The 19,775-nt window shown below is 39.9% G+C and overlaps 1 pseudogene; it reads right to left on the reverse strand.

Moving 5' to 3' along the window:
- Nucleotides 1-1,531: 1,531 nt before the first annotated feature.
- LOC131809642 (small ribosomal subunit protein uS2-like) lies at nt 1,532-2,433 on the reverse strand (annotated as a pseudogene).
- Nucleotides 2,434-19,775: the final 17,342 nt, after the last annotated feature.

Consider the following 19,775-nt stretch of genomic DNA (forward strand, 5'->3'; position numbering starts at 1 on the left):
GAAGCTGCAGAGGCTTCGGGGAGAGGTCTTCCTACTTTCTCGTCTTTTCTTGCTTCCAGCTATATTTACTTACATCTGTAAGGGATGTGAAGCCAGGAATTGGGGCAGCTGTCCCCTGTAATCATAAAGCCAAAGGTCTGAGAACAAAAAATAACATGCTGAGAATTATGGAGGGGGAAAGACAGAGAGTCTGCGTCTTTGATGAGATCATTGAGACTTACCAATTCTAAATTACCTGTCACATACAGACTTCCTCTTATGAAAGAGAGTTGAAATATCTTCATTGTTTAATCTACTGTGTGGTTGAATAGTGACCCCAAAAAGATATGCCTATATCTTAACCCCCAGAACCTATGAATGTGACCTTATCTGGAGAAAGATCTTTGCAGATAGAATCAAATTAAGGATCTTAGGATAAGATTAACCTGGATTATCCAGGTGAGCCCTTAATCCAGTGACAAGTGTCCTCATAAAGGACACACCAAAGTGGGGTGTCTGGGTGACTCAGTGGGTTAAGCGTCTGACTTTTGGTTTCCGCTTAGGTCATGATCTCAGGTCATGATCTCAGGTTTGTGGGATCAAGCTCCATGCTTAGGGGTGTCTGCTTCTCTCCCTCTCCCTCTGCCCCTCCCCCTGCTCACATGTTCACTCTTTTTCTAAAGTAAATAATTTTTTTTAAAGATTTTATTCATTTGAGAGAAAGAGAGCATGTGTGCACATGCATGAGTTGGGGGAGGGGCACAGGAAAATGCAAAGGAATAAGCAGACTCCCCGCTGAGCATGGATCCCAATGATGTGAGGCTCTATCACAGTACTCCCAAATTATGACCTGAGCCAAAATCAGACACTTGACCAACTGAGCCACCCAGGGACCCCAGTAAATAAATAAAGCTTTAAAAAAAAAAAAAACACGCACACACAGAGGAGAGATGCACAGAGGAGAAAAATAGAAGCACTGGAGAAGGCAATGTGAACCTGGAGGCAGAGATTGGAATTATGCAGTGACAATCCGAGGAATGCCTGGAGCCACTGGAAGCTGGAAGAGGTAAGGAAGGGTTCTCTTCAAAAGCTTCTGGAAGTAGCTTTCTGGAGGAAGAATGACCATGCTGACACTTTGATTTTGGGTTTTTGACCTCCAGAACTGTGAGAAAATTAATTTCTCTTGTTTTAAGACATCTAGTTTGTGGCACTTTATTACGGCAGCCTTGGGAAATAATACAAACTGTGAGTCAAATCTCTGTTGGTGTGCAGCCAAATATATCTTAATTAATATAATGATTATTTTTATGTTCAAGCTAAACATATGAAAAAAAGGTATTGGTTATAATTCAGGAAAAGATCCTGGAGTCCCTGGAAATTCTTTCCATAGGATTTCAAACTAAGATTGATACCAATGTTGTCAGATCTGGGATTTAAGCATATCTCTGACACCACTTCACCTTCCCCTACATCACTCTCCCTCAGGGACTAATGGGTGGTAGCAGAGATGAAAGTTAGACCCTCTTAAGACCTTTTTTTTTTTTTTTTTAGAAACTTTATTTTCCATCAACCTTCTTTCCATTTTGTTTGCCTTTGTGGGAGAGGAAGACCACTCAGTGGTCGTTCCTACCCATTCCGTGGCCTGAGCAGTGGGAGCTGCAGACCAGTCTTCCGAGGCAGGGTGGGCGCTCCTGTCTTCAGCAGGGAACTGCTGACTAGGCACCAAGGGTACCTTCAAACCAGTCTGCAACCTCGGGTTGAGTAGCAGTGAGCTCAGGGGCTAGAACAGTCCATCCACCCTGAAATCCCTCCTTGGTCACAGAGTTCTCAGCAGCAACCTGCCCTTCTTTTTCAATCTCTTCAGGATCTCTTAGAAGTAGAGATCAGACATGACCTCCCAGGGGTGCTCATGAGAAATGGTGCTACACATGCACCGAACTTCCCAGGCCAGCATACACATTAGACTCACTGAGTGAGCTCCCTTGTGTAGCAAGAGATGGCGATGTCCACGTAGTGAAGTGGAGAGTCTGTGTTACACAGAGTGACGATAGGCAGGTTAACATAAGGCCTCTGTATGGGGCTGGTGGTCAGCCCTGGGATCAGTAGCCACCAGCAGTCTCGGCTCTCCAAAGACTGCCTGGATCCGGTTAGTGAAGCTTCCAGGAGTGAAGGCTCCAGCAATGGGAGCGGTTCCTGTAGCAGCAGCAAAATTCAGCACAGCTCGCTGGCCAGTATTCCTGGAGGACAGGACACTGACATCAGCTGGGTCTTCAATGGCCACAAGCTGCCGGCAGAAGCTTCTCCCAGGTTCTCTTCAGACGTATGATGTAGATGCCATCACTTTCCCTTTTGTAGCTGTACCGTTCCATTTGGAAGTCAAGGTTGGTGCCACCCAAGTGAGTCCCTGCTGCAGGGAATTTGAGGACATTCTACTCCTTCATTTGCAGGACATCAAGGGCTCTGGACATTGTGAAAGTTTCCCTTTAAGCTGTGATGGGAATACAGACCAATGCCATATGGACCCCTCCATGTGTAAAGTGGAAAAGCTCCTTAAGACCATTTTTAATGAAGTTAGAGCCATCCCTGATCCAGCTCAATATGGGACTCTTTTTTTGTTCCTGTTTTCAAATATAAGCAAAAGAGACTGGTATCTGAGTTAGCTTCAGAAACATGTATAATTTGGAACAGAAAAATAATCTTTAAAAATCAGGAAAAGGACAGAAAGAAAAGCAAAACCAGGAGAGATATGCAATCTATCAGGTCCTACATAATTAGAGTTAAGTTGCAAAATTGAAATTATTAGGGTTCAAAGCAAAAAGAGTTAACAATTATACAATTCATGTTTTCCTTAAGAAAAAAATATATTAGTTTCAAGTAATGGAAAGCTTTTTGCTTTTCCTGGTGTTTATTCTTTAAGAAATAGCCATGTAGGTGGGGCGCCTGGGTGGCTCAGTGGGTTAAGCCGCTGCCTTCAGCTGGGGTCATGATCTCAGGGTCCTGGGATCGAGTCCCGCATCGGGCTCTCTGCTCAGCGGAGGGCCTGCTTCCCCCCTCTCTCTCTGCCTGCCTCTCTGTCTACTTGTGATCTCTGTCAAATAAACAAAAATTAAAAAAAAAAAAAAAAAAAAGAAATAGCCATGTAGGTTTCAATTTAGATATCGCTTCCCCCAAGAAGAGTTCCCTAATGACATCCTCCCTCCAGATTAAGTAGTACTACTATGTGCTTACCACTGTGTATTGCTAGTAAGATCCCTACAAGACTGTAAGTTCTTTGAGCACAAAGACTGATTAGTTTACTTATGTATCCTTCTTTCCTATTCCATTGTCTGGCACATTGCAATATTCAGTACTTGTTGAGTCAGTGTGTTAATGAGACTTCACGCGGGGTGGGTCTAGTTTCCATTTTAACGATGTATTGAGTTATGATTCAAGCTGTAAGTGAGACTAGAATTTTCCTTAGAAAATAGCTTGCAGTATGTTCCAAGACATGAAGCAGTTAATAGTTTAAAGCCTGTTTAAAATTATTTTACCCTACAAAAAGTTCACTGTGAACTTAGCAGCTGTCCTCTGAAGTCATAGAACAGTGTTAGTAATGTCACATGGAACAGGGTTTTTAAGCAGCACAGCTTCCTGTTAAACCCTCTGAGATAAACGAATTGAACCAACTTATCAATTTTAGTGTTACTTCAAGCGGGACAACCAGGCTGTTTGTGTCTCCTAAAAGGATTTTTTTTTAAGATTTTATTTATTTATTTTACAGAGAGAGATCACAAGTAGACAGAGAGGCAGGCAGAGAGAGAGAGAGGGAAGCAGGCTCCCCGCTGAGCAGAGAGCTCGATGTGGGGCTCGATCCCAGGACCCTGAGATCATGATCTGAGCCAAAAGCAGTGGCTTAAGCCACTGAGCCACCCAGGCACCCAATCTCCTAAAAGGATTGATATCATGCTAACACTACCTGTGAAGTATTCTTGCTCCCTAAAAAAGTTAAACCTGCAAGTTTCTTTCTTTCTTTCTTTCTTTTTTAAGATTTATTTATTCATTTGAGAGAAAGAGAGCATGGGGGAAGGGGCAGAGAGATAGAGAGAGGATCTCAAGCAGACTCCCCACTCAGCGTGGACCCTGAGGTCATGACAGGCGAAACCAAGAGTCAGACACTCAACTGAATGAGCCACTCAGGTCCCCCTGAATCTGCAAGTTTCTAAAAGCTAACTTTCATTATAGGAAATAGAGAAGATAAAGGAACAACAAGGAAGCAAATAAACAAATCCAAAACATGGTAAATTGAATAGGACAACTGATCTGGTCCCTGCAATCAAGTCAATGTCATCAAAAAGAGGTTAGGAATAAGAGACTGCTCTAGATTAAAGAGGCTTAAGAAACAACCAAATGCAATTAGTTTAAAAATCTGATTTTAAGAAACCAATTATAAAAAGGTAATTTTGATATAATTAGGAAAATCTCAAATAAGATCTGGTTATTAGATGATACTAAAGAATTATTGTAAGTCTGGTTAGGTGAGTTTCATAGTTTGGGTTCTCTCAGACCTAGAGATAAAGATTCAAATACAAGTAGTATATTTGAGGAAAGATCCCAGAAAACACTGGGAAGAGGAAGAGGAAGTGAGATGAGGAAGGACTAGAAGCCAATAAAAGCTGCACTCTTAAGCAACTTAACCACTGTGGGCAGGTGGAACTTGATCTCACTGATGTACTTGGGGAAGTAGTGTGGACTACTTCGGAGCCAATCCCCACCTCCAGGTCAAGAGACCCGGGTTACTTTTATACCAGCTCCCATCAGGCATTGGTTCAGCTGCGCCCTTGGGAGCGAGGCAGAGTGGACTCTTCAGTGGCCAGAGAAAGCCCGCAAGCCAAGAACATCCACTGAAATGGTAAGGGCCAACATGGTGTGGGAAAAAGCACCAACACCACTTGCTACAGTGTGATAATAGCATGGTGGTAGTGTAAAAACATGCCATTTCATTAAAAATGAGTACTGAAATATGTGAGGGTGAAGTGATGTCTGAATTTGCCTTAAACTACTTCAAATCTTCTTTTTTAAGATTTCATTTATTTATTTCAGAGAGCGTGCACGAGTGGGGAGGGCCAGAAGGAGAGGGTCTAGGCTACTCCTTGCTCAGCGGGACTCCATGCCAGGATGCAAAGAGATCATAACCTGAGCTGAAGTCAGATACTTACCTGACTGTGCCACCCAGGTGCCCCCTTAAAATACTTTAATAAGAAGAAAATAAAAGGGACAGATGAGGAGCACCTGACTGGCTCAATCAGGGAGCATGCGACTCTTGATCTCTGGATTGTGAGTTCGAGCCCCATGCTGGGTGTAGAGATTCTTTAAAAATAAAGTCTTTTAAAAATAAAACTAATTTAAAAACATAAAAGAGAGATAAAACAAATATGGCAAAATGTGATCATTGAATCAGTCATGGGTATGTGGAAGTTAATTATGCTAACCTCTCTACTTTCTACTCTCTACCGTATATGAGAATATTTTGCAATAAAAGTATTTTTAATGTACATTTAAGTGATGAAAATATGTCTGTTGGGCTGCCTGCAGGAACTGGATATAAATCATTTCATTTAGAGAACATCTGTCAAAAATAATGTTTTTAGTTTTAAAGATTTTATTTATTTGAGAATGAGAAAGGGAGCACAAGCAGGGAATGGGGGGTGCAGAGGGAGAGGGAGAAGCAGATTCTCCTCTGAGGAGGAAGCCTAAAGCCGGGCTCAGTCCTAGGGCTCCAGGATCATGACCTAAGCTGAAGGTAGCTGCTTAACTGACTGAGCCACCCAGGCGCCCCAATAATGTTTTTAGTTTTAAATTGTTTACCTTAAGCTATTCTTTCTAGTCATAGGTATGCTCTAAAAAATACTTTTTTTCCCAGAGCGAGGGAATGAGAGCACAAGCAGGGAGAGTGGCAGGCAGAGGGAGAAGCCGACTCCCCTCTGAGCAGGGAGCCCGATGCCCACATCGATCCCAGGACCTTGGGATCACAACCCAAGGGCAGACACTTAACCAACTGAGCCACCCAGGCACCCCTAAAATGTTTCCACAATAGTACAAGCTGGCTGGGATCTGGGAGCTACCTTTTAATTGCTCTTTTGGGATTGAACCAATTAGTCAGTGAATCAGGCCAAACACATTTTACAGGTGGTCCAAGCAGCCTAGGGCTGCTGTGGCCTCACTATGGCTGGTGTGTCAGGAGTCCCCCACCTTCCGTAACTGGGTTATCTAGCATCTGTGAGTCGCTCCGTTTTCTCAGCTGCAAACACAAAACTGCTTGCTGACACAAAAAAGGAAACCCAATACCAGCCCCAAAGCGGAAGCCTTTAGCTCTCCTCGCCTTCCTCGACACTCTTGGATTTAGACTCTTCTTGTCCTTCTGGACTTCTTTCACTAATGTTCATAGATCTGATGAAAGAATATTCAAACATGCTTCCCTGGGTCAACAAGTCACTGAGCCTCAAAGTTTGCTTGCCTACATCTGTCTACCCACTATGCCGAACGACTTTGTTAGACTTTTTACATGCTCCACAATACCACTTGGTACTGTTTTTAATTATTTGTTCATATCTGTTACGTCAATCCCTTGAGAAGGGATTATAGTAGATGGCATTTTTTTGTAGGTGACAAAACTCTGACATGACTACCTTAGACAAAAAGAAGAATCTATTGACTCATGAAACTAAATGGCAGAGGAATCATTAGCAATATGAATAGAGGGGACCAGGATTTTTTATTTGTTATTCTTGGAACAAAGATCTGGGGATTAACAACCTAGCTTGCCTTTTACCATGATACCAGAATTACTTCCCCCAGTACCTCTACACTACCCTCACTGGCAACACTCATCAGGGATAGCCCAGCTCCACAGACTGATTTTGGGGAGTAAATTTTCTTTCTTTTTGAAGATTTATTTGTTTATTTATGTATTTATAAAGGTTTTATTTATTTGTCAGAGAGAGAGAGAGAGAGAGAGAGAGCAAGCAGGGGGAGTGGAAGGCAGAGGGAGAAGCAGGCTCTCCGTTAAGCAAGGAGCTCGATGTGGGACTCAACTGCAGGACCCAGGGACTATGATCTGAGCTGAAGGCAGACACTTAACTGATGGAGCCACCAAGTGTGCCTATTTTAATATTTATTATTTATTTTAGCGAGAAAAGAGAAAGAGTGCAAACAAGGGGAGGGGCAGAAGGAGAGGGCTCTGAATGCCGAGCCCAACCCCACAACCCCAAGATCCTAACCTGAGCTGAACTCAAGAGTTGGCCACTTAACCAACAGAGCCACCCAGATGCCCCCTGCTTTTCTCAATTAAATTTTTAAAAATATTTATTTTTAAAAAATATTTATTTTTTCTTTAAAAATATTTATTTTTTTTTTTTAGAGAGAGAACAGGAGAGGGTTAGGGGGAGAGGGAGAGAATGAATCTCAAGCAGACTCCATGCTGAGCATAGAGCCTGACATGGGGCTCAATCTCATAATCCAGAGGTCATGATCTGATCCAAAATCAAGAGTTGGGCATTTAACCAATTGAGACTAGATTTTTAAGTGAGCAACTGGGTTTAGCTGTAGCCAATACTTCAAATACTTACCATGTGCCTCTTACATGTCAAGCACTGTTAGATTCTGTAGTGAACACATAGAGGATGTGGAAACCTCAATGTTATTATCACCTCAGCTACCATTTTAAAGAGTCATTCATCTGTTGGCAACAATCCCGCTCCACCTTGGCTCTTTGCAAACTGGGGATTACAGATTTTTTTTTTAAGATTTTATTTTTATTTATTTGTCAGAGAGCACACAGGCCGGCAGAATAGCAGACAGAAGCAAAGGAAGAAGCAGGCTCCCCGCCATGCAGGGAGCCCAATGTGGGACTGGATCCCAGTACACTGGGACCATGACCTGAGCCAAAGTTAGCCACTTAACTGACTGAGCCACCCAGGTGTCCCGGTTTTTTAAAAAAGACTATTTACGTATTTGAGAGGGAGAGAGAGAGAGCACAAGCAGGGGGAGTGGCAGAAGGAGAGGGAGAAGCAGCCTCCCCACTAAACAAGGAGCCCAAAGCAGGACTCGATTCCAGGATCCTAGGATCATGACCTGAGGCAAAGGCAGACACTTAACCAACTGAGCCACCCAGGTGCCCCCGGATCATAATTACTTTTAATGTGTTTTGTAGTACAGTACAATTTTAGCCAGGCTGTATTATGATTATGAAGTTTCTTTTAAACATTCATTGCAAATTCTAAGGGCTAAAATGAACAGAAGGTTTCCTTATTTTATGCTAGACACTGATGGTGTTTGCAGCCAAATTTTGAAAAGAAATTTATTTTAAAGACTATTTTTAGATTTTATTATTTTAAGATAATATGCTTTTCCTTCTTTTTTTTTTTTAGTTAAGGCAAGCTGTTTTCTGTTTATCTTTTTGTGTTTGTTTCTGTGTTAGGCAAGATTTTGCTTCAGTAACATCCTCAAAATTTCAGCGACTTAAAATGGCAAGAGTATATTTCTTACTCATGCTCAGTGTCATCTTAGATTGGCAGGGGCTCTGCTCCATGTTGTTCTCACTAAAAGATGCAAAATCACAGAGGCTTCACTCTCTGAAACATCACTGGGAACCATGGCAAGGGGAGGGAGGAGGGCAAATGGTGTAACATCTCTTCAAGTCTTCCTCTTGGAACTGATGCTCTTAACTTCTATTCAGTTTTATTGGCCAAAAGAAATCACGTGGCCACTTGTAGCTTCAAAGGGGCAAGGAAGTGTAGTCCTACCATGTGCCTAAAAGAAAAAAATCAGAAATGTTGGGGAGTAGCAATATTTTCTTGTGATCAACAAATATTCATTTAATACTCCCTCGTGCATGCAAAATACACTCCCCCTCTTCCCAAGGCAGACATCCTTGAAGCTCTATCTACTCAGGGCATCCAGATCAAAACCCAGAATCTCTGAGTGATGTGCAGTCCCCTCTACAATAGGTACAGATGTGGTTCCTTTTGACATAAAAACCTATGCCTGAAAAGTCAAGTTATCTGTCCCATGGAAAAGATAACCACTATAAAGATTCCTTTCAAGAAGGACACGTGTAGCTGAGGCAGGCACCGATCTGTGTCAGTTCTGAAATTCTGTTTGGCAGCTCTTTTGAGGATCTTATATCACTCTGGGGAATGAGGAATATTTCTTCTTGAAGCCCTGACTCTGCCTCCTGGCAGTGACCCCATAGTTCACTGCTCTCTGTTGCTCCTGATTCTTTCTGTGGATGACTTTTTCCATCATTATCCTTGGCCACATCTGGAGGGGGTGTTGGAGGGATATGCCCTCCTCCTTTCTTCCCAGAGATATTGGAGCCCTAAGGGTGAATGGTTATGATCTCTTTTATTTAGTCCAGTGTAGTAATTATTTTGAAACTGCAACTCTCTTGGAACTTAATGAAAAGGGAAAGAAACCAAAACTAGTCATTTTCATCAGCTTCTCAAGTTAATAGTCACCTCCATACTTTCTTCCAAGGTATAACTCTCATTTGGTAAAATTCTTTGTTTTTCTAATCCCTATCCATATTCATATTCTCTCTTTCTCTCTCTCTCTTTCTCCCTCTCCCTCCCTCCCTCCATTCCTCTCCCTTTGTCTCTCATAGTGACTACATAACTTTATCAGACTTGATGTGAGAGTCACTTCCCCTCTTAGCCTCTTTTCTCTGAGCCATTGTATCTGTATAACCTTGGTTGGTTGGGCTTTTGATCTGGGACCTATTAAACCATTCAGAGTTTTAAGAAGTTGATGAAACAGCCATTCTCTTAATTTGATGCATTGCCTTCAGGCTGAGTTCTAGTTATTCTTTGTCACTGCAAGCATAACTCAGTTTTATCTTTAACTATTTGAGGTTGAGATGTAGTTGTCTATTTCAACCTCATGAGTCCTCAAATTGGTGATTCTTTATTCTCTTCATTCTTGCTTGCAAACCAGTCAATTCTTTTTTCACCTCATTTCTTTTTTGTAATATCTTGTCAAATGCAAGCCAACAAGAATGAACATAAAACATTCCTGTTGGGGGGGTTCCTCAGTGGTTCAGCGGGTTAAGCCTTTGCCTTCGGCTCAGGTCATGATCTCAGGGTCCTGGAATTGAGCCCTGCATCAGGCTCTCTGCTCAGTGAGGAGTCTGCTTCCCCTGCCCCCTCTGCCTGCCTTTCTGCCTACTGGTGATCTCTCTCTGTCAAATAAATAAATAAAATCTTTTTAAAAATTCCTTTTTTTCCCAATCTGCTCCTTAAGCTACAAATTTATTATATGCTCTGTCAAATGAACTGTAGGAAACAGTTTTATGAAATGCTTTATCACCTCATACCATGGATTGCTATCTTTCCATCCTCTGAAAATTGTTTTCTTGCTACCTGTCATCTGTCTCTCAAATATTTTAGGTTCTTGTGATAGCACCTCACTTGAAATTTGTCGCTTCTATCTGTGATCTAGATTTTGCTGTTATAAAGATTTATTTATCACTCATGTTACCTGTTGTTACAGGATGGAGCAGAGCTGCTCAAATAGACATGTAGCCTACCTCTCAGTGTTCCCAAAGATATGATGCTTAGCCTGCGAGATACCTAAGACTTTCCCAAGGTTCACAGGAGGATAAATTTTAAGGAGTCAATTTCTACATCCTCAACTAATATATAGACTCTTTTTAAAGACTGATCTGCCTGATCAAGGAAATACAAATCAAAACCACAATGAGATAACACCTCATACCAGTCAGAATGGCTAAAATTAACAAGTCAGAAAATGACAGATGCTGGCAAGGATGTGGAGAAAGGAGAACCCTCCTACACTGTTGGTGGGAATGCAAGCTGGTGCAGCCACTCTGGAAGACAGCATGGAGGTTCCTCAAAAACTTGAAAATAGAGCTACCCTACAATCCAGCAATTGTGCTACTGGGCATTTACCCTAAAGATACAAATGTAGTGATCTGAAGGGGCACGTGCAGGCAAATGTTTATAGCAGCAATGTCCACAAAAGCCAAACTATGGAAAGAACCTAGATGTCCATCAACAGATGAATGGATAAAGAAGATGTGGTATATATATACAATGGAATACTATGCAGCCATCAAAAGAAATGAAACCTTGCCATTTGCAATGATGTGGATGGAACTAGAGGGTATTATGCTGAGCGAAATAAGCCAATCAGAAAAAGACAATTATCATATGATCTCCCTGATATGAAGAAGTTGAGAGGCAGAGTGGAGGGTTTGGGGGTAGGCAAGGAAAAAGATGAAACAAGATGAGATCGGGAGGGAGACAAACCGTAAGAGACTCTTAATCTCATGAAACAAACTGAGGGTTCCTGGGGGAAGAGAGGGTAGGGAGAGAGTGGTGGCGGTTATGAACATTGGGGAAGGAATGTGCTATGGTGAGTGCCTTGAAGTGTGTAAGTCTGATGATTCACAGACCTGTACCCTTGGGGCTAATAATACATTATATGTTAAGAAAAAATAAAAGAAAAAATTGGCTTGAATATGAGCTTGTGATGGAAGTGTAGATTCTTCTTTTACAATTTTTTTTCTTATTTCATAACAATAAATCTTCCTCACATCTCAAATTCTTCTAGATGTACTTCCCAAGGTATTAAAAACTTCCATACCATAGGGGCGCCTGAGTGGCATAGTAGGTTAAGCATCTTACTCCTGATTTCAGGTCAGGTTGTGATCTCAGGGTTGTAATCTCAAGGTTGTGAGATAAAACCCTTCTTCAGGCTCCCCGCTCAGCCCAGAGTATGCTTAAGACTGTTTCTCCCTCCCCTTCTGTCCTTTCTCTTCAAGTTCTTGCTCTAAAATAAATAAATAAATCTTAAAAACAAACAAAAAACTTACAGGCCATAGAAAGTGAAAACTTGAATATGGTTGTTGATATGAAGAAAGTGAATGACGGGGAAGCAAATCCTTCAAAAGTCAGGTTGTTTCAATTTTTTTTTAAAGATTTTATTTATTTATTTGACAGAAAGAGATCACAAGTAGGCAGAGAGACAGGCAGAGAGAGAGGGGGAAGCAGACTCCCCGCAGAGCAGAGAGCCCGACGCAGGGCTTGATCCCAGCACCCTGGGATCATGACCCGAGCCAAAGGCAGAGGCTTCAATCGACTGAGCCACCCAGGCACCCCAGGTTGTTTCAATTTTTTTTTTCTTTCCAGAAATTTAAAGGAGAACTTAATTGAGTTGTCAGTGGAAAAGCCAGCAAAAATTAGTAGTAATAGTAGTAGTAAAGATTTTATTTATTTATTTTGAGGGAGAGTGTGTGTGTGTGTGAGGGGAGATGAGAGGCAGAAGCAGAGGGAGAGAGGGAATCTCAAGAAGACCCTGCACCCAGCATGAAGCTGAACAGGGGTTGGATCTCATAACCCTGAGATTGTAATCTGAGCTGAAATCAAAACTCAGATACTTAACCTGGCATCAGCCAGGCACCCCATGTAAAAATTATTCTTTTTTAGAATATTTTTCTCTTTTAGTGGGGGTGGGGCTGGAGAGGAGTGAAAAAAGAGAGAGAATCCCATGTAGGTTCCATGCCCAGCATGGGCATGAACATAGCGACCCTGAGATTATGACCTGAGGTGAAATCAAGAGTTGGAATCTTAACTGACTAAGCCACCCAAGCACCTCTAAAAATTATTTTTGATGATATATTATTATATGATTTTTTTTTTTGCCTGTAATTCAAGTTCAAAGAATTGAGTGGCATTACTCTGAAAAAACTCCTTCCATTCCCAGCTACTTATTTATGTAAACTGGTTTCTCAGTGCTTACATGTATTAAAACAGAAAACTAGGAATAAAACTGATGCTGAGGGGCTCCTACATGGCTCACTCAGTTAAGCATCTGTCTTTGGCTCAGGTCATGACCCCAGGGTCCTGGGATGGAGTCCCACATTGGGCTCTCTGCTCAGGGGGGAGGCTGCTTCTCCTTCTCCCTCTGCCTGCTGCTCCCCCTACTTGTGCTCTCTCTCTCAAATAAGTAAGTAAAATAAAAATCTTAAACAAACAAATAAACAAAAAACTGATGCCAAATCCTCTCTCATTATAGTAATGTTATATTCATCCATATAAAAAATTAAAATGGCCCGTTCAACTTATTAAGAAATGCATTTCCAATAAAATTGGATTTATATGTTTAATAATTACTTATAAAAATATGCAATATATTTTCATTGTCTTCATAAGTTTTATACTTACGATCACTGGAATGATAAATAAATACAAAAGAATTTTTTTCAAAATTTAGAGCCTTATAATCAGAGGAAAGAAATGCTTTTGGTAATGAAAATTTACGTGCTTATTTTTGTTGCAAAGAAGTGTGGTAAGACAAGCAATCAAAGGGGCACCTGGCCTGCTCAGTTGCTGGAGCATGAGACTCTTAATCTCGGGGTTATGAGTTCAAGCCCCATATTGGGTGTAGAGATTATGTAAAAACAGATAAACAAATCAACTTAAACAACAACAAAGAGAACATCCTTACTCTTAGAACATGCTTGCTGAACAATTTAGGAGTAAAGTATCATGATTCTTGCAACCTATTTCCATTTATTTATTCATTTTTAAAGATTTTATTTATTTATTTATTTGATGGACTGAGAGAGAGGGCATAAGAGAGGGGAACAGCAGAGGGAGAAGGGGAAGCAGGCTCTCTGCTGAGCAGGGAGACAGACTGGGAGATGGATCCCAGGACCCTGAGATCATGACCAGAGTCAAAGGCAGACACTTAACCCACTGAGCCACCCAGGTGCCCCTGCAACCTAATTTTAAATGGTTCAGAAAAAAGTAAGCTATGCCCAAGCAAAGAAAGTATGACAAAATGTTGGCAAATGTTAAGTCTATTCTAGGTAGATGTTAATGGAAGGTATATGGTGTTGAATTGTTGTTGTTATTGTTGTTTTCATTTTTCTGTATATGGGGAGTTTTTCCTAATAAGGTTTTAATAAAAATGATAAATACCTATGGTTTTAACTTTCAGATTGGAGGCAGTATAGACCTATGTAATAGATTTCTGCAGGGTAAAACAAACCACAGTTTATGCAGGTGGCATTTATTGCCACTGTATGCCATTTCAATGGTAGATAGTTCAACTATACTTACTGAAATAGCTAGATATTATAAATACAGAGAACAAGCTGATGGTTCCCAGAGTGGGGGAGAAAAAGGAAGTAGGGAAAATGGAAAAAGGGAGAGAGCGATATAGGCTTCCCCTTATGGAATGAATAAGTCACAGGAATAAAAATCATAATGTAAGGAATATACTAATAGTATATAGTGACATATTAGGACAGAGGGTAGCTACACTTGTGGTAAACATCATAATGTATAAACTTGTTGAATCACTATGCTGTACAGCTGGAAATAATATAACATTGAATGTCAACTACACTCAAATCTTTTTAAAAAATGGAAAAAAGAGAAAAAAGAAAATATAACAAAATAATTATTGAAATATATGAGAAAAATTTAAATAATACTTAAAATGGCAATATGAAGCTTATTTTGCACTTAAAATGAATAAGTTGTTACCTAGAAAAATTATAGAAATTTATAATTCTACTATGTTATTGAACAAATGAGATTCCTTTCCATTTTCTCATGTATTAGACTGTCAAATTGGACATGACAAAGTTATGCATTAGAGGCATGTTTATTTTTTGTGAAAATTATGAATAAAAATATGTTTTTACTTTTTTTACATTTTTACATTAAAAATAAGCTAAACATTACATGTCTGGAATACAGTAAATGCCCAGTCTATGTTTGTTGAGCTGGTACTAAAATGGAAAGAAACCTAGGTTTGGGGTAAGGAGTGCAGGATTTTCTAATCCTGCACCTGTCCCTATTTAGCAATAAGACCTAGAGAAAATCACTTATCTTTCCTAGATCCCACTTTCCTTATTATAAAAGGAGAGATTTGATAAGATGATCTCTATGGTGTCTTTAAATCTCCAGGCATGTGAAAATAAGCTTCCTCAAAACTTGAGAAAGTTTTCATTTTTATAAGATATTAGGAAATTGAAATTTTTTATCCTAAAACGAAAGCTGAACTTAATGAAAAAGCTGGAGCAATATAATAATACCTTATTATTAACTGACACATAGTACTTCCCAGCTTACAAATTGCTTTCACACATATGGTCTCAGAATCTATCTGACAACTCAGACACTGATAATAAATGTCTTGGTACTACATGTAATTTATGAATTTATAAGTGAAAATTATCTGATCAAATTTTCTCCAGAATAGGATAAAGATCTGTAGTCAACTAGAGAAAAAGGGGGGAATGTGTCATATATGATAGAAATAACAGCCTGGCTCTCACTCCAGGATGTGTAGGAAAGCGATTATGGGTTTATCTATTATTTAACAGAATGGCAGCCCGCAAATGGACACTTAAGTGGAAATAACTATTATAAACCTAAAACCTCTGATTCAGGAGGAAAATCTAGGTCAAAATAGCATTTGATGGAAAGGCTTGCTAGGAGACAGCACAAAGCAATAGTAAAGAACTTGGATTCTGAAACGAAGCCTACCTGTATCTAAATCTCAGCCTGTCCTTTTTTGGCCAAGTGACTTTTTGAAACTTGCTTGACTTCCATGTGACTCACTTTCCTCATCTATAAAATGGTGATAAAAATAAGAACTACTTCTTGTTATGCAGATTAAAATACTTAATATTTGTAAAATATTGTTGTTATGCAGACTAAAATACTTAATATTTGTAAAATATCTAGAAGAGTGATTACATAAAATATGACTTGTGTTTGTTAAATAAAAATTTTAAATGTAAGTACCTTCTCATTCAGCAGCATATTAATAGGAGTACATGACATTATCAAGAGGGATATATTCCCGGAATGTAAGGATCCTTCAAAAAAATGAAAAATGATCAATGTAATATGCTACTGATGTAGAAAAAACATCCATCAGCACCGTTTCACAATAAAACTAGGCATAGGAGAAAATTATCTCAACATAATGAAGGCCAAATATGAAAAACTCACAGCAAATATACTCAATAGTGAAGGACTGAAAGTTTTCTTCTAAGATTAGGAACAAGATAAGGATGCCCCATCCAACACTTCCACTCAAAATAGTACCGGAGGTTTTATCCAAGAAAAAGAAATAGCAGGCATCCAAATTAAAAGGGAAGAAATAAATTTATCTCTGTATAAAGATGATATGATTTTATATGTGGAAACCCCTAAAGATTCCCCCAAAAAACTATGAGAAATAATAAACAAATTCAGCAAAGTAGCAGGATACAGAGTCAACACATAAAAATCTGTTGCATTTCTATATGGTAACAACAATCTGAAATGGAGATTAAGAAAGCAATTCCATCTACAATGACATAAAAAATACTTAGGAATTCACTTAACCAAGGAGGTGAAAGATTTGTATAATGAAAATTGCAAATCATTGCTGAAAGAATTTTAAGAAAACATAAATAAGCCAAAGATACCTGTGTTGATGGATTGGAAGACTTAATATTGTTAAGTCATCAATACTACCCAAAGTGATTTACAGATTTAGTGCAATCCCTACCAAAATTTCAATAACTTTTTTTTTTTTTTTTTTTTGTAGAATTAGAAAAACCTGGGGCACCTGAGTGGCTCAGTCAGTTAAGCGGGTGATTTCAGCTCAGGTCATGATCCTGGGGTCCTGGGATCCAGCCCCCTGTAGAGCTCTCCATTGAGCAAGGACTCTGCTTCTCCATCTCCCTCTGTCCCTCCCCTATTCATTCTCTCTCTCTTAAATCTTAAAAAAAAAAAAAAAAAAAAAAAAAGTTAAGAAAAAAAGGAAATAGAAAAACCTATCTTAAATCCATATGGAATCTCAATAGATTCTAAATAGCAAAAGCAATCCTGAAAAAGAATAATGCTGGATGACTTACACTTCCTAGTTTCAAAACTTACTACGGGGGCACCTGGGGGGCTCAGTGGGTTAAGCCTCTGTCTTCAGCTCAGGTCATGATCTCAGGGTCCTGGGATTGAGCCCCATGTCGGGCTCTCTGCTCAGGGGGAAGCCTGCTTCTCCCTCTCTCTCTGCCTGCTGCTCTGCCTACTTGTGATCTCTCTCTCTCTGTGTCAAATAAATAAATAAAATCTTTTTAAAAAAACTTACTACAAAGCTACAGTAATCAAAACAGTGTGGTGATGGTATAAAAATGACATCTAGACTAATGGAATAGAATAGAGAGTCAAGAAATAAGCCCCAGTACATATGGGCAAATGATTTTTGACAAGGGTGCCAAGACTGTTCAATGGTGGAAGAACGGTCTTTTCAAAAGTGGTGCTGAGAATACTGGATATGCATACACAAAAGAATGAAAGGGGGCTCTTACCTAACATCATATACAAAAATTAAGTCAAAATGGAGGAAAGACAGAGGTATCTGGGTGGGTCAGTCTTTTAAATGTCTGACTCCTGGTTTCAGCTCAGGTTATGATCTCAGGATTGAGAGATCCAGGCTCTGCGCTCAGCATGGAGTCTGCCTGGGATTCTATCTCTCCCTCTCACTCTGCCCCTCCCACGTCTTGCACTCTCTCTCTCAGATAAATAGATAAATCCTTTTGAAAAAATGGAGGAAAGACTTAAATATAAGACCTGAAACTGTAAAACTCTTAGGAGAAAATATAGGGTAAAAACTTCACAACACTGGATTTGGCACTGATTTCTTGGTTATGATACCAAAGTCAGAGGCAACAAAAGAAAAAACAGACAGATTACATTTCATGAAAATTAAGACATTTTGCAAATCAAAAGACACTATAAACAGAATGAAAAAGCAACCCACAGAATAGGAGAAAGTATTTGCAAAATAAATATACAATAAGGATTAACATCCAGAATATACAGAGAACTCCTGAAACTCAACAATAAAAAACCAAACATTTATTAGAAAATGGGCAAAAAACTTGAATAGACATTTCTCCAAAGATAAAAGGCCAATAAGCACATGAAAAGATGTTCAAACAACACTAATCATTAAGAAAATGCTAATCAAGTAAGTATAATAGGAAACAAATTTACACCCATTAGGATGTCTGTCACCAAAAAAATCAGAAAATAACAAGTGTTGGAGAGAATGAAGAGAAATTGAAACCCTTGTGCACTGTTGATAGGAATGGTATGACTGCTATGGAAAGCAGTATAGTGATTCTCCTATCACTATACTGCATGGAATTACCACATGATGCAGCGATTTCACTTCTGTCTATATACTCAAAAGAATTGAAAGCAGAGACTTGATCAGCTATTTGTATACCCACATTCATAGCAGCATTATTCACAATAGTTAAAATGTGGACACAATCGGGATACCTGGCTGGCTCAGTTGGTTAAGCGGCTGCCTTCAGCTCAGGTCATGATCCCAGCGTCCTGGGATCGAGTCCCACATCGGGCTCCTTGCTCGGCAGGGAGCCTGCTTCTCCCTCTGCCTCTGCCTGCCATTCTGTCTGCCTGTGCTCACTCTCTCTCCCTCTCTCTGACAAATAAATAAATAAAATCTTTTTAAAAAGATGTGGACACAACCTAGGTGCACATCTACAGATAAATGGAAAAGTAAAATATGTTATATACACAAAATGGAATACTATTCAGCCTTAAAAAGGAAGGAAATTCTGACATATGCTATAACATGGGTGAACCTTAAGGACATTATGCTAAGTGAAATAAGCCAGTCACAAAAAGACAAACACTATAAGATTCCACTTACATGAGGTACTTGGAGTAATCAAAATCATAAAGACAAAAAGCAGAACGTGGTTCCCAGGGGAGCCCGAGAGGAGTTGTTTAATGGGTATATTACCAAAGTGGCAGGGTTTTTTCCTATTCAATATAGTTCACCAAATAACCAAACTGTAGGAACTCATGTTCTAAAGGTGCCTTCTCCCCGATTACATCTCATGGTCAGTGTTTTAAGGGGTTAGGATAACTAAGGGGTGGGCAAGCAAATTGACCTTGGGATTCTTTTTTTTTTTTTTTTTAGATCTTACTTATTTGTCAGAGAGAGAGGAAACACAAGCAGGGAGAGTGGGAGAGGAAGAAGCAGGCGTCCCACTGCACAGGAAGCCCAATGCAGGGCTCGATTCCAGGACTCTGGGATCATGACATGAGCTGAAGGCAAACACTTAATGACTGAGCCACGCAGGTGCCCCAACATTGGGATTTTTTTGGTGAACAGACTTCTCTGAATCATAGTGCCACCTCTTTTCTTTCCTTAAACACATGAGTCAGATCTATTATGAGGCTATAGGTGTGTTTTCTTATTATTAAATTAGAGAGTAATGATCCCAAGGTTATCTGGAGTTTTAGCACAATATCTAACCTGGGTCAAATCAGTTGGAAACTGGATCATGGGGACTTGTTGGTAGCTTGCAGCCCCTGACATTTGGGTGGTAAGCAGCACCTGTAAACAGGGCTACAAAACTGGGTTATTGTGGAGTGCTTGGAGCTTGTTAGTGAGTCCCCGGTGACAGGTACAGTGTCTCTTTCACAGAATGAAGAGTTCTAGAAATGGATAATGGTAATGGTTGCACAACATTAGTAAATGTATTTAATACCACTGAAATGTACACATAAAAATGGTTAAGATGGTAAATTTTGTGTTATGTGTATTTTACCACAATAAAAACAAATTGAGGAGAAAAAAAATCTTCCAGGGATGCCTGGGTGACTCACTCAGTTAAACACCTGCCTTCTGCTCAGGTCATAATCCCAGGGTCCTGGGATTGAGTCTCACACTGGGCTCCTTGCTCAGTGGGGAGT

The sequence above is a fragment of the Mustela lutreola genome, chromosome 10 (genome assembly GCF_030435805.1).
Source record: "Mustela lutreola isolate mMusLut2 chromosome 10, mMusLut2.pri, whole genome shotgun sequence".
In the NCBI taxonomy this organism is placed as follows: Eukaryota; Metazoa; Chordata; class Mammalia; order Carnivora; family Mustelidae; genus Mustela; species Mustela lutreola.